Below are 13,734 nucleotides of genomic sequence, written 5' to 3'. Positions count from 1 at the left end.
CCCTGAGGCGGCGGGAGGAACCCGAAGTGGGGGTCCTCATAGACTGGTCCTGTGAGGAACCACAACAGGCAGGTAGAGATGGGACCAAGGTCACTCCACCGGGATGCTGGGCAGCCGGCCCAGATCCCCAGCAGCAGCCAGAGTTGCCAGGTGGGGAAGCAGGTGGCCCTTACTCACAAATGTTGAGGGGCCTCACGGATTGGTCCTGGGAAGACCCACAGATGGCAGGTGGAGATGGGACTGCGGTCTCTCTACCGGCCCTACAGGGATGCTGGGCAGTCGGCCCAGATCCCCAGCGGCAGTGTGCGTTACAGGGAGCTGAAGGTGCCGTTCTTGCTCCCCAGCGGCAGTCTACGGTGCAGGGAGAGGAGCCTGTTATCCCCTCTCCCCAGCGGTTGAAGGTGTGTAAGGGAGAGGAGTTTGTTATTCCCTCTCCCCAGCGGCAGCACAGCTCACCAAGGGGAGACAGTAAGCCCCTCACCAGGGCAGATGGGACCGTGGTCTCTGCGCCCTGCCTACAGGGAGTACAGAGGGTCAGCCCTGCTCCCCAGCGGCTGAAAGTGTGTAAGGGAGAGGAGTTTGTTACCCCCTCTCCCCAGCGGCAGCTTAGCACACCAAGGGGAGACAGTAAGCCCCACACCAGCGCAGATGGGACCGTGGTCTCTGCGCCCAAGCTACAGGGAGCTGAGGGGGCCGTCCTCCCTCCCCAGCGGCAGTGTGATTTGTTGGGAATTGGGAGCCCAGTCTCCATTCCCCGGCAGCAGAGTGTCCAGCAGGGAAGAGAGAGCCCAGTCTCCTTTCCCCAGCAGCAGGACACTGTATTGGGAGTAGAGACAGTCGGTCTCCCTCCACAGAGTATAGAAGTATGTAGGGGAGAGGAGCTTGCTACCACCTCTCCCCAGCGGCGGATCAGTAAAGTGCAGGGAGAGGAGAGCAGCGTCCTCCCTCCCCAGCGGCAGCCTAACACACCAAGGGGAGACAGTAAGCCCCACACCAGCACAGATGGGACCGTGGTCTCTGTGCCCAAGCTACAGGGAACTGAAGGAGATGTCCTTGCTCCCCAGCGGCAGTCTACGGTTCAGGGAGAGGAGGTTGTTATTCCCTCTCCCCAGCGGCAGCACAGCTCACCAAGGGGAGACAGTAAGCCCCACAACAGCACAGATGGGACCGTGGTCTCTGTGCCCAAGTTACAGGGAGCTGAAGGAGCCGTCCTTGCTCCCCAGCGGCAGTCTACGGTTCAGGGAGAGGAGTTTGTCATCCCCTCTCCCCAGCGGCAGCTTAGCACACCAAGGGGAGACAGTAAACCCCACAACCGTGCAGATGGGACCGTAGTCTCTGCACCTACACCACTGGGGATAGGGACAGTCGGTCCTAGTCCACAACAGCCAGACAAAATATCGGAAGGGGAGACAGTCGTTTTTCCCCAACAACAGCTGTGTTCAACCAGGGGAGAGGACACCCTGGTTACTTTTTCCCCAAGCCTTGGACTTACAACTGGACACGAGTGGCAGGGGGCCATCTGGACAACTACCCCCTGTAAGGACAGCCAGCCGACTATCAGAGCCCCAGACCGACTGGAGGTCTGGAGTCTGGATAGTCTAAATGGGAAAGGGGAGAAATGTGGCGGAACCCACCTCGCCACTGGACATTGGAGGGGCCTGGCTGCCTGCCTCTTACCTGCTGACTATGGCCCCTGGAAAATTGGTACACTTAAAGATTTATATTTGGGCATATTGTACTGTATATTGCTGCTACTGGCCCTTTTAACAGCATCTATGGACACATTGGGACTTTTGGGACTACTGTCCCTTTAAGACTGTGAAGCATGTTCTAGTGTGCTGCCTGTAATATTGTATATGTATTCATGTGTTAAGTTTAGCCTGGGTGATATGTATGCAGCATTCAACTGATTGTTCGGTAGAATCACTCCATTCATTATATTGAGTGAAACTACCGAACAACCAGACCACCCAGGAATAAGTGTGCCTCCAATTACAGTTTGCAACAATGTTGCAAACGGGTAATTGGCAATCAGTGTAATGTAGTCTTTGTCCTCTGGGTGGCCGCCATTCGGGAAACAAACACGTGGCGGCGGCCATCTTAAACTACCGAACAGCGGTGTTTTGCCGTCGAGTGTCTGGAACTAAAATCGGACACTTGACTAGGCAAACACCGCTGAGACCTCCATACTTCCAGAAATTCGTATGGAAACTACCGAATGACCCACCGTTCGGTAGAAAGAACCCCACAAACAAGGGAATTCATTCAAACCCTCTCCAGGCTCTATAACACAGGCAATTCGTCTGTTTTCATTCCCTTGTTTGTGACCGACCGCAGGGCCAAAATGCATGGAACTGTTTTCGGATACTTTACCCATGCGGTCGGTCAAATCTTTGGAACCCCATATCTCACGAACCATTCATCCGAATTACTTGAATTTTGAGTATGTTGTCCCCCTGAATAAGGGCTATCCAGCGATGCTGGATTTAAAGGTGTACCTCCTGTTTTTGGGGTACATCCAGGAATTGGGGAAAAGTGTGTACTGTATAATTGGGTTAAGTGGTAATCTAAGGGGAGGAAATGTGTGGGAGGTGCATCCATGTGATTGGTCAATATCATCCTCCCCCTGGGAGTGTCCTGTATGTACCTGTTTGTGAATAAAAGCCAGGCTGGATGAGCCAGTCCAGAGTTCCTGTTTTACCCTCAAAGTGATGTGTCGTCTCATTATTGGGGGAAGGATTTATTGCATGCTGTTCCAGTTGACTGCTAGGAGTACAAGCCTATTCGTATGGTTCCTATTCAATGGTCTACAGCATTCATATGCTTGGGAGAATTTAAAAGGTTTCTCGGATTCGGTGATTGTGGTGTCTGCCAGAGTGCTTGGAGTCCTCAGGAAGCACTAGGAGCATCCATTAACGGAGGTACCAAGTCGGGGTGCCAGGCGATCCGTTACAGTTATATCTATGGTATGTAACAAATCTATGCTTTTTGCCCTCAATATTCCTCTTTGAGAAGCATTGGATTGAACTTTTAGAAGAGTCAGCCATGGGACAAATATAGAGCGGTTGCAGGGACTCAACCGTTTAGCACTGGAAAAATACGTAAGTAAAGTTTTTTACAATTTAGTGGGGGTCCGAAGCGTTCGCAATACAGACTTTAAACAAAAGGAATTACTATTAAATATAGTATAATTTACATCAGTAAGTAAAAAGAGATTCCTTTCAGTAATTATTATAGTCATTTTCTGTACTGTACTAACTGACATTCAGACCATTGACATCTGGTAACAATGAGCAGGCTGCTGCCGAACTGGTGATTAGCTGTGAAAAGAAAGCAGATGTGGTGACAGCTCAGTGCCAAATCAGGATTACATTGGTTACACTTATCTCCCCCTCCTTCCCAGTCTCACAGTTCTATTCAATGTAAGGAAGAGGTCTTATTATATTGTATTCATACTGACTCAACACCCTGCCGTCACACACACACAATTCAGATACAATGTGTTGAAATATATTTAAATCTGGATTTTAAATAAAGTTGTCTTTCAATCACAACTGATTGAAATCTTTTTTGTTGCTCTTTGTACGAGACGCACCAGTCACTGCCCTCGATGGTGTTTAAAATGGTAACCTTATGGCCTTTGTGCCGCTCCCTTCTCTTTTGGGAGATATTTTTAATTATTGTCGTAATGTGAAAAGCTGAATGAAAATCTGTGTAGATATTTTGTAAAGACAACATGGTTTAATTTCATAAGGACATCTACATGAAAATGACATTTTCTTTGGATGCAGTTTTGACCGAGAAAGAATTAAAGAACTCACTTGTGAGATATTTGTGAAGGTGGAATGTCTAAATAAAACTCTGATAAATGTTGTATGTTTCCCATATGATAATAATACTAGTAAATAGCAAAAGAAAACCTTTTCAGTCTTAATGTGTGGACAAATTTTTGATTTTCTAAATCGTATAATACAAGCAGTGCCGTAAGACCTTTACCAATCTATGACTCACCAAAGCAAAATCAATTCATAAGAACTAAATAACACTATGACCTAGAACAGGGGTAGAGAACATTCAGCACTCCAGATTTTGTAGACTACATCTTCCATAATGCTCTTACAGCCATAATGCTGGTTAAGCATCAAGGAAGGTGTAGACTACAAATCTGAAGTGTTGAAGATTCTGCCTACCCTTGACCTAGAACAACGTGCAAGATAGTGTGCTAGAGGCTCTACCATGAATAGACATAGCTTAATAGACACACTAGAACATCTCAACCATGACTGGAGCTGTGACAGATAACCCAGGCACATCGCTATCCATGTTGTTTTCCTTTATGTTTCCCCCAAAAGACTATTCTCAGTGCCCCTGGCTCCCATCACCTTTCCCTCCTGGCCAACCAACCAGAAGCTCCCCTTCCTTTGGCCATAACCAGAGTCCAGAAAGCCGCGAGGTCTATAGAGGGACTTAGCAACTCCTCTAAAACGCCATCCAGCCGTGGCTAACCCCATCTCGTCTTTAACTTTCCCCCACTACCCGAACAGCTAGAAGAGCGCTTTTTGGAGGTAAGGTGCCGTGAACTATTTGAAACAATTGCTTCCTTAGAGTCAGGGGAAGCACACCCTATTTCATCCACAGGAACTCCCGACATTTGACCGGCCAAAGCCCCATTTGTCCTGGAACTTTTTTGGGCATGGACTTTGGGCATGGCGGTTTGTCAATTCTTCATGGATCCTAATGCTATTTTGCCAACATGGGCACTCGGATAAGAGCTATCTGGGGATATATCAGGTGTTATGGTTCCTGTTGATTTTGTTATGTTTTTGGGGTGAATTTGTGTTGTTTTTTTCTTACATTGCATAGTGGACCAAAGCAGCACCCAGACCACTTAATCTTAAATAAGTGGTCTGAGTTTAGTTAATAATTAGTAGTGTTAGCTTAGTATATATACCATTTTTACAAAATTATATTTTCACTGCTCAGATAGTGCAGCCAATCAGGGAGCACTATCAGCATGCAAAACTTCTGCACACGATATAATCCCACCCCTGTGACACCATCTTTGTGGAGAGTTTAGGAGCAGAGAGTGAGCATAGTGTGAGAGCAGAGTGTGAGAGCAGAGAGTGAGCAGAGTGTGAGAGCAGAGAGAAAGCAACTGTGTGTGAACAAGCAAGTAAGATTGTTTGAGAGAGGAGAATGTGAGAAGGTTGTGGATTATTCGTTAGGGTTTCTTTTGTTTTATAAAATTCTTATTTAAATTAAATCACAGAAAACTAAAAAAAACACAAAATTAATCACTGTAGCAAAGTCATAGTGCAGCAGAGAGACACCCTGGCAATCAGGCTACCTGGCAACAGCTAAAAACACAAAATAAATCACTGCAGTAAAGTCACAGTGCAGCAGAGAGACACCCTGGCAATCAGGCTACCTGGCGTGCACAGTCACAAACGCTCTCACTCCACACCACCCCCTCTTCAAAAAAAGAAACAAAATGCAGAAAAAAAAAGGAAACTCTATATCTCTCCCTGGAACACACACTTAAAAGCAATGTGGCTCTCCAAATTTGCAACAAGGAAAGTACAATAAATATAATGTAATTTATCTCTCTCAGTCCCTTGTGCTTTCACAACTGGTCTGGTCACATGAATGCAAGTCAACACCCTAACATCCTGATTTATATACTATTCCACCTCAATGACTCTGTGTGCCTTTATTGGTCAAGTGTCAGTGACAAAATCCCCATTAATTGGCTGTTCTCTAACATCAATCACAAAAATTAGCTAATTTCATTGGACAGGGAATAGTGAAACCGGATTGGGAGCAAGCGTTACATTGCACAAAAGGAATTAGCTTATTGGTCAAGATTTCTGTCATCATTCACGTAATTTTCCCTTCCTCTCTCTTGTTTTCCCACTTTTCAGAAATCCGAATCACTTTGGCACTTCAGAGCTTCGGAATTTCAAAACTGCCTAACTTTGTCACTTCGGTGCTTCAGAACCTCAGCACTTTGGACATTCGTAAGCATCCAAATGTCCGAATGGCATGAAATTCGTCCGAATGTACATTCAGAATGAAATGAATTCACATGTGTAATTCCTAAACTACACTTCTTAAAGGGACTCTCCAGTACCAGAAAAACAATCAGTTTTCCTGGCACCGCAGGTCCCCTCTCACCTCCGACCACCCATCCCCCGGTAGCTGGGGGGGGTGAAAACCCCTTCAGGTCACTTACCTGAGACCCCGCCGATGTCCCTCGGCGGTGGTTTCTGCTCGCCACCGCTCCTCCCAGTGATTACATCGGCCGGTGGGCGAGACTGATCCTGCACGCCGGCTGAGGAAACCTAATGCACATGCGCGGCAATGCCACGCACATGCATTAGAGCTCTCCATAGGAAAGCATTGAAAATGCTTTTCAATACTTTCCTATGGGGAATTAAGCGACGCTGGAGTTCCTCACACAACATGAGGATGTCCAGCGGTGCTCTAGCACAGGTTTCCTGTGCTATGGACACGGAAGTGCCTTCTAGTGGCTGTCTAGTAGACAGCCACTAGAGGTGGAGTTAACCCTGCAAGGTAATTTATGAAAACTGCAATATTTACAGTTGCAGGGTTAAGGGTAGTGGGAGTTGGTACCCAGACCACTCCAATGGGCAGAAGTGGTCTGGGTGCCTGGAGTGTCCCTTTAATCTGTGTAAAGTCACCCAGAATCAAATATTGAGTTAAATGTTCTTCCATTTCACACATCTGAAATAACTTTGGACTGATACCCTTCGTATTGGTTTTCTCACCGTAAACTTACAGTGTTATCAAATATTTTCCCTTTAGACTGCAAGGTCACATGGAAGAGGCTTTAAATAGCACCCTGTATAAAAATGCTACAAATGTTAGACTGAAGTCCATGGACAAAGTTCTCTTCTCAGAATGTCTCATAATTTTTCCTGCCTCTGTGCTTTATAAAAAAAAGTTACATAAATTAGCACAATGAAGTTGTCATGGAATGCTAGCTTTATAGTATCATGGGAAATTAAGTCCACAGCAGCAGAAATGGTGGGGCCTCTGTTTTGTAAACCTTTGGAACCAGAGAGATCTTTTTCGCAATGAATCATGACCATATCTCCTGTAGTGCTGAATATAATAGAGGGAAACAGATCAAAAGAACAATGGACACTTCAATAATAGAATAAGACATAAACACATGGTCTGTGCATTTCAGCTCTACAGCAGACACCTAGCAGCACAAATGGTGAATTTACACTTGGCAAGACACATTTAATGGTAACGCTAATGTTTCTGCTTTAGAATTTAATTCTTGCAGATACTTAATGCATTTTTGGTCTAAATAGAGTATTTCATGGATATTTTTGCTGGAGTTTCTAAGAATTGTTGTTGAAATCGTTATCTGTACTTTTCCACTTAATATTCGTTTATCGATTTTCTTGGTTTTACTAATGGGTACAGAAGGATTTTCAACACATTGTTCCTCTATTTTAGGATCCTTAAAAGTTTTTGTCTCTACCACAAGAATGTTTATATTGCATAAGCTGTTAAAACATTCCTCACAAATATCGTTTGTACAAATATTTCACATCCACACAAATAACACTTTTACATTTCCAGAACTCTGATTACAGAAGATTTTTGCATTGAATAAATGCTAATAAATTGTTCAACTGGAGTTTTGCGTGTGACAATACAGAACTGGACGACAGATAACGTCAAACACATCAAGTCTGCTTAGTTTCATAATTATTTAAATATATTAGGCTAATGTGACACTGTGCACTTGACTACTAATAAAACGTGTCCAAAACTTATCATAGGTATCTATTACCTTTATCAGTAAAAAAAAATATAGTGTTTATACACCTTATGTGTTGTCTTCCCTCTAACGTTTGTTTGTAGTTTCTGAACATTTCCAAAGTTCCACCTACAAGGTAAATAAGGTGTATTATAAGGTATATGACATAGTTTTCTCCATCCATAGTCATAATACTTCCATTGGTGTTTTGCTTGTAATTAGGTTTGAAAGATAAGCTAAAGAAAAAAAGGAGAAAAACACCGTGCAACCATGAACCATGACAAGACATCCAGTAGTGTATATTCATATCCGTAGTATAACTTTACAATCTAGCAATATTCCATCCAAAGACAATACAGTATGCAAATATACCCGAGATTTACGTGATATTTTCACCTTCCATTAAATATTGCAATAGCGTTATTATATTTTTGGGTTCAAAAGTCTGAAAGTCTGTAACACTGCTGACATCATTATAAACCACAACAGGTCATGAGAAGTTCAGAAGAACCTAGAAACCCAAACCCAAACAAAACACAAAACCATTGCTCTTCAATCAAAAGCTCATTAAACACCTTTACAACTGTATGTGACTTATGCAGTAATTTTCCCTATTCTCATGTTACTCTTGTTCCCCAACTGAATGCTTAATATGTATCTCCCAAGTGTCCCTATGTAGCTGGGACAGTCCCTATTTTAGACCCAAATCCCTCTGCCCCTCTTTTCTCTCCTCTTTTCAAGGAGTTCCACATTGTTGGTGTGTATGAGTGTATGACAGAGCATAAGAAAAAAATGTTCTTTGTATTTGTTCTGCACTGTGCAAACAAATTTAATAACATGTTTCCTTTCAACTTGTCTCTCGTGTCTCTATAAATGGGATACCAGGAGACAAAAGGGCCAGGAAAGAGTATTGTGCATGTGTTTGAAGCCTGCTTGTGGAAATGCCTGTGTGTATAGTGAGCTGATTGGTGTGTGGTATTGTGTAATAAGGTCGGTTTTAGTCGTGTTGTGTCTGTGGTGTAACGTAATGCATGTGCGGCTAGGGGCTGTGGATAGTAAGTGTACAGGGGATGCAGTATGTGTGTGAGCGGTGCAGTGTTTGTGTGAGGGGTGCTGTAATGTATATATATATATATATATATATATATATATATATATATATGTGTGTGTGTGTGTTTGGAAGTATTGTGTGTGTATGTGTGTGTGTGTGTGAGTGGTGCAGTGTGTTGGGGGGGTTCTGTGTGCATGTGTGAGGGGTGCAGTGTGTGTGTGTGAGGGGTGCAGTGTGTATGTATGTGACGGGTGCAGTGTGTGTGAGAGTGAGCTGTGTGTGAGAGTGCTGTGGATGTGAGAGTGCTGTGTGTGTCAGGGTAATGTGTGTGAGGCATTGCATCCCCCCTCCCTTCTTACCTTTAGCCTAGGAGGGGGGCCATGCTGCTGCCATCCCTGGTGGTCCAAGTGGTGAGTGAACTCTAGCCTGTGGGGGTAGAGTTCACTCTCGCAAGATCAGGGGCGTTGCCATGGCAACACTCTGGATCTCGCAAGAGGACCCCGGCAGAGCTGCAAGATAGAACTCCTTCCCCAGCTGCATGCCTATGCAAGTGGGCCGGTGAGGGAGATCTTTGATCTACCCACCGGCCCGTCATGGACTACTGCAGGGCCAGTACTCAGATAGCGCGGGCCCTGCATGGACTGACCGGGGAGATGCTGTGACCTCCCCTTCTGGCCTCGGCCCATGGCCATCACGGCTCTCCGGTATGCTTAATATAGAGAATTTGTTGCGGTCACCGGCCCGCCGAGCCTCACGGTCGTGCCCGACTGGCACGACCGCACCGACTACACGAGCTTACCTGCTCGTCGGCGAGCCGGGAACCGCGCACGTAGTTCTTCCGGGCATCACGCCCGAATCCAATATGGCGCCGATCACGTGGTTGCGTCTATGGATAGCCCCGCCCCCGAGAATTATACTAACGTGTGCGTGACGTCACGACGTCAACGCACACGCACGTTCTGGGGTCAGAGGTCGCCCTCTGACCAATCATAGCTTAGTGAGGGGTATTTAAACCCCTAATTCACCCCAGTACTTTGCCATGTCGTGGTTTCAGTTTCCTGGTTTCCTGAAAGTGCTAATTCCGTGTTTCTGATTTCCTGGTATCCTGATCCTTGGCGTTTCCCTGGTTATTCTGATCCCTGGTTTCCCTGACTTGGCTTGTTTAATCGGTATTGAGTATTTTCTGGCTTCCTTGACCTCGGCTTTCCTTTTGACCATTCTCTGTCTCTAGCGTATTAGTCCGGCCATTCTAAGGTCCGGTTTACGCTCTATCCTGTTATTTTCCTTTTCTTACTTATGTATATGTTTACATAGTTTCTGCGTGCTGGACCACATTACGTGTCGTGACATTACGACATGGCCATGGATCCTGCAGAACTATGCAAACATATGATCGCCTGTGAAAATAGGGTGGAGGATATGGACCACAGGTTAGACCAATTTGCCCAGGCATTTCAGACCTTGCTCCAGAGGACTGCCTATTTAGAGGTCCCTCCTGTACCACCTGTGGTTCCGCCACCTGTAGTGGTTCCCGTACCACATAAACCACCGTCCATAACCTTGTCACCGCCCCCTCGTTATGGAGGTGATTCTAAGGAATTCAGAGGTTTTTTAAACCAAATTGAATACCACTTTGAGGCCTCCCCAGGTTCATTCCCAACAGATAGATCTAAAATAGGCTATCTGATGAACCAATTAACTGGAAAAGCCTTGACTTGGGCTAACCCCTTATGGGAAAGTGGTGACGCAGTAGCCCGTGATTACAGTACCTTTCTTACGGCCTTTAAGGCTACATTTGAACCTAAAGGCAGGGAGAAGAACGCTGCCAAAGCCCTTATGAGAATCAAGCAAGGCAGTCGTTCTGTAGCCGATTATGCAATAGAGTTCAGGACATTAGCGTCTGAGGTTGATTGGACCAATAGCGGTCTGGTGGCTGCTTTCTCTGAAGGTCTAGCTGAGAATATACAAGATGAGACTGCAGCTAGAGACCTTCCGGTTAATCTTAATGAGTTTATTGCCTACATGATAGACATTGATAACTGGCTCAGAGAGAGAGAGAAAAACAAACAACGTAACAGACGTTCTAATTTGTCCATAGCTCCTCGTTTCTCTAACCCAGTGGTGAGTAGCCAAACGCCTCTTCCAGAACCTGAACCCATGCAATTGGGTAGTGCTAAACTCACTGAGGCAGAGAGACAACACAGACGTAACGAGGGGTTATGTATGTATTGTGGCAAGAAGGGACATCTAAGATCGTCATGCCCGGTTCGGCCGGAAAACTTGCTCACCTAAGGCACGTACGGGGACCGACCTTAGGTGTGATGTATATGTCCCCTAAATTGACTAAGAACCGTTTCCTTGTCAAAGTAACCTTATCTTTCGAGAACACTACTGTTCAGTGTGAGGCTATGATTGACTCTGGGGCAGCAGAGAATTTCCTAGACAAAGAATTCTCTGCAAAACATCTCCTGCCCTTAAGACATAAAGAGAAACCTATAGCAGTCGAGGCCATTGATGGAAGGCCTCTTACCCAGCCTTTCATCACACACGAAACTCTGCCAATCACTGTTTCAGTGGGTATTCTCCACTCTGAAGAAATGACCTTTCAAATCATATCTTCACCTACAGTTCCGATAATACTCGGTTTCCCTTGGCTCCTGAAACACAATCCACGTTTGGATTGGATTGAAGGAGAGATTGTGAGTTGGGGTGAGAGATGCAAAGGTGTTTGCTTTAAGCAAATCCCACAACCTATTGGCACCATTAATGTTCCTGTTACACCTCCCTTGACCACACAAATTCCACAGCAGTATATGGATTTGAAAGATGTATTTAACCCCTTAAGGACCAAACTTCTGGATTAAAAGGGAATTATGACATGTCACACACGTCATGTGTCCTTAAGGGGTTAACAAGGTCCAGTCAGAAGGGTTACATCCTCATAGACCTTATGACTGTACTATAAACTTATTACCAGGGACTATGCCTCCCAAGGGAGGAGTCTATGCCTTGTCCCCCCAGGAAAATCTTTGTTTGGAGGAATATATTAAGGATGCTCTCAGAAAGGGTCATATCCGTAGGTCCTCCTCACCAGCCGGGGCTGGATTCTTCTTTGTCTCTAAAAAAGAAGGAGACCTACGCCCTTGTATTGATTATAGGGGTTTGAATAGGATTACCATAAAAAATGCCTACCCTATTCCCCTTATATCAGAGCTATTTGACAGATTGAAGGGAGCTCGAGTCTTTACCAAGCTCGATCTCTGAAGTGCATACAATCTAGTCAGGATTAAGGACGGTCACGAATGGAAGACCGCATTTAACACCAGAATGGGACATTACGAATACCTGGTTATGCCGTTTGGATTATGTAACGCTCCAGCGGTATTCCAGGATTTTATTAACGATGTCCTAAGAGAGTACCTTCACATGTTCGTTCTAGTGTATTTGGACGACATTCTCATCTATTCCCCAGACCTAGAGACACATCACGAACATGTGAGAATTGTACTGAAAACCCTGTTACAGAACGGCCTTTACTGTAAACTGGAGAAATGCCAGTTTGACCAAACGGAGATACAATTCCTTGGATACGTTATATCTCCGTCTGGTTTCCAGATGGATCCTCGCAAACTGGAGGCAGTCTTACAGTGGCCATTACCCAAGGGCCTTAAAGCTACTCAACGCTTTATAGGTTTTGCGAATTACTACCGCAAATTCATAAGGGGATTTTCCTCCGTGATTTCCCCTATAACCAATTTAACAAAAAAAGGAGCAAATTGTATATCTTGGCCCAAAGAAGCAAGAGAGGCATTTGAACGATTAAAATCTTTATTTTCCTCAGCACCTGTCCTGACCCATCCTGATCCATCCAAACCATTTATCCTAGAGGTGGATGCATCAGAGACAGGAGTTGGAGCCATTCTGTCTCAAAGAGAAAGTCCTGATACGCCTTTACATCCCTGTGGATTTTACTCTCGCAAACTCACACCTGCAGAGAAGAATTACGACATAGGGAATAGGGAACTTTTGGCCATTGTACTTGCCCTTAAGGAATGGAGGCATCTCTTGGAAGGTTCCAAAGAGCCACTTTTGATCTTTACTGATCATAAGAATTTGGCTTATATTGGGGACGCTAAGAGACTGTCCTCTCGTCAGGCTAGGTGGTCATTGTTCCTCTCCCGATTCAATTTCGTAATTACATACAGACCTGGTACTAAAAACACCAAGGCAGATGCACTTTCTCGGCAGTTTGAGACAGATGAAGTTCCGGAACAGGTGATATATCCTATTGTACCTCCTGAATGCCTCATTGCCACTACAGTTTCCGAAGTGTCTTCTCCACTCTTCTGTGCCATAATAGCAGATCAAACTCAGGCACCTGTGGGAAAACCTCCGGACAAACTGTATGTGTCACCTCAGTTTCGAAAGAAGGTACTAGATTTGTTCCATGACAACCTCACAGCGGGCCATCCTGGAGTCCATAAAACTCTCTCTGCCATCTCCAGGAGATTTTGGTGGCCTGCTCTTAGAAACGATATCAAAGATTATGTTGGGGCATGTCAAATATGTGCCGTTTCTAAAGTTCCTCCTAGGTCACCTCCTGGACTGTTACAACCACTGCCCATACCTAGTGCTCCATGGACCCACTTGGCCATGGATTTCATTGTGGATCTACCCAGTTCAAACGGGTTTAATACAGTCCTTATGTTTATTGATAGATTCACGAAGATGGCACATTTCGTCCCACTTAAAAAATTACCATCTGCTCAAGATCTAGTTCAAATATTCTTGAGAGAGATCTTTCGGTTGCACGGTGTACCCAAAAGCATAGTATCTGACAGAGGTACCCAGTTTGTTTCTAGGTTTTGGCGTTCCTTTTGCAAAC

The sequence above is a fragment of the Pelobates fuscus genome, chromosome 4, assembly GCF_036172605.1.
Source record: "Pelobates fuscus isolate aPelFus1 chromosome 4, aPelFus1.pri, whole genome shotgun sequence".
Taxonomy (NCBI): domain Eukaryota; kingdom Metazoa; phylum Chordata; class Amphibia; order Anura; family Pelobatidae; genus Pelobates; species Pelobates fuscus.
Note: the sequence above shows the minus strand (reverse complement) of the source record.